The sequence below is a fragment of the Pteropus vampyrus genome, unplaced genomic scaffold (assembly GCF_000151845.1).
Source record: "Pteropus vampyrus isolate Shadow unplaced genomic scaffold, Pvam_2.0 Scaffold408, whole genome shotgun sequence".
Classification (NCBI taxonomy): Eukaryota; Metazoa; Chordata; class Mammalia; order Chiroptera; family Pteropodidae; genus Pteropus; species Pteropus vampyrus.
In genome coordinates, this window is record NW_011889189.1 from 56,871 (window position 1) to 58,800 (window position 1,930).

Here is a 1,930-nt window from a genome sequence, read left to right on the forward strand (position 1 = left end):
CGTCCTAAATTTGAAAAAGTATATAAACAAAAACACAGGAAACGTCATACTTAATGGTTACTTATTAAAAGTTTTCTCTTTTAAATTGGATATGCACTACCACCACTTCTAATCACAACTGTACCTGAAGTCCTGGCCAGTACTCAAACCATTAAGAGAGCAATATTTTTTTTCAGTGTGCTAATAATCAGTTTGACTATTCTTGAGTATGCCAATGCTTCAGACATAAGTAATATAAAATTGGTAGTTTCTGGAAAAAGACAACCTTAGGAAAGTCTGACAATTATAACTAACTTATCCAAACATTATTATGTAAAAATAAAAATAAAAAAGCATGGGTTACAGATATATATTTTCTGACTGGTATGTACAATGATCATTTTGTCCCAGTAGCAAAAGAATATTGCAAGAAAATTAGCTTTGAAGAAAATTATAAAATTCTATTTTTCCTTAGAGTCTAGACCTAGAAAAAACAGAGCAGTGCTCAAAAAATTAAAAATTAATTGTTCCACATAATTTAGATTTATCCAAGATCTAACATAGTCTCAGCATCAGAGAAAAACGAAATAGCATTCCCCCATATCTCAATGCTTATTCGTATACTAATATATTTAAAATATTCTTAATAATGAAAAAGAGAATCAAATATGTACAAAGCTTCAGATTATGTCTGGGTTGTATAAGTATAAAATTCACATTATAATAAAAGATCCTCTTTTGCATTCTATGAAGAGACTGGTATTAATTTGTTTTGTAAATTAAAACATTTAAATTATGAACATTGAGTACTAAAAATTATTTAATATTAGGACTTATCAAGATGTTGTATATTATGTTGTATTTTTAGGGATTTTAAATTTAAGAATACATTTTTGCATTGTAGTTATTTTATTTTTTAAAGTGATCGATTTAAGCAAACATCGTCTCATTTTTTTCCGTTCTTAGGAGACCGAGATATCAAGATTAAACTCAATATCCAGTCTTTAATAGTATATCCTGCCTTTCAGACTTTTGATATGAATACACCATCATATCAAGAAAATTCACATTTTCTAGTTCTGCCCAAATCACTCATGGTCAGGCTTTGGAGTGAATATTTTACTACAGATAGATCACTCGAGAAAGCCATGCTTTGTAATAAACACATACCTCTAGAATTGTCATTAGTTCAAGTTTGTTAATTGAAGTTCCTTGCTCCCTAAGAAGTTAAAGGCCACATTTATAAGGATCCAACACATGATAGTTCAGAACTGGCTAAAAAATATCCAGGGTTTCTGGACATGACAGCTTCACCTTTTGCTGGCTGTTAACAAATTACGTGGTTTACCTCTGCCCCATGTCATCATTTGTCAATACAATATCTTAAGAGATGATGGACTTCGGAATTCTGGAGCTCAGGTGATCCAAACCCACACAGAGGGTGTATTCTATGGAACAATCTCTTTTCTACAAATTAAAATAGGTTATAGAACAGCCAATCAGCATATTGGTTGGTTAGGTGAAAACCTGTAGTAAAATTTGATCAATTAGAAAAAACACAAGCCCCGATATTTCAGGAAAAAGGATAAAGACCCAATGGATTGTTAGGAATACACATTTTATTCACAAAAGTCTCCCTAAATCCATATGTACATAATAGTTGTTATAGTCAGTGAGCGATTTTTCTACATTAATCCAGGAATAATTCACTCACTTTTGTTCCTTAGAGTAGATTAATTTTATTTTTCTGTTATTGTTATTTTAAAATCTCTAGTTTTCTTACATTCTCCCTTTTTTCTTACTTGATAAATTTTACCATAGTTAGAAGAAACATCTGCTTTTTCAATACCAAAGCTTCATTCAGAATAATTTTAAGTCCTTGGAGAAGAGCCATTTACCAGTGGTGTGAATGAAGTTGTCACCCTTTCTAAATGTATTTGCCCCAGTTCGA

The 1,930-nt window shown here is 30.9% G+C and overlaps 1 pseudogene; it reads left to right on the forward strand.

Moving 5' to 3' along the window:
• LOC105305984 overlaps positions 1-1,512 on the forward strand; it is a 19,074-nt pseudogene extending 17,562 nt beyond the window's left edge.
• Positions 1,513-1,930: the final 418 nt, after the last annotated feature.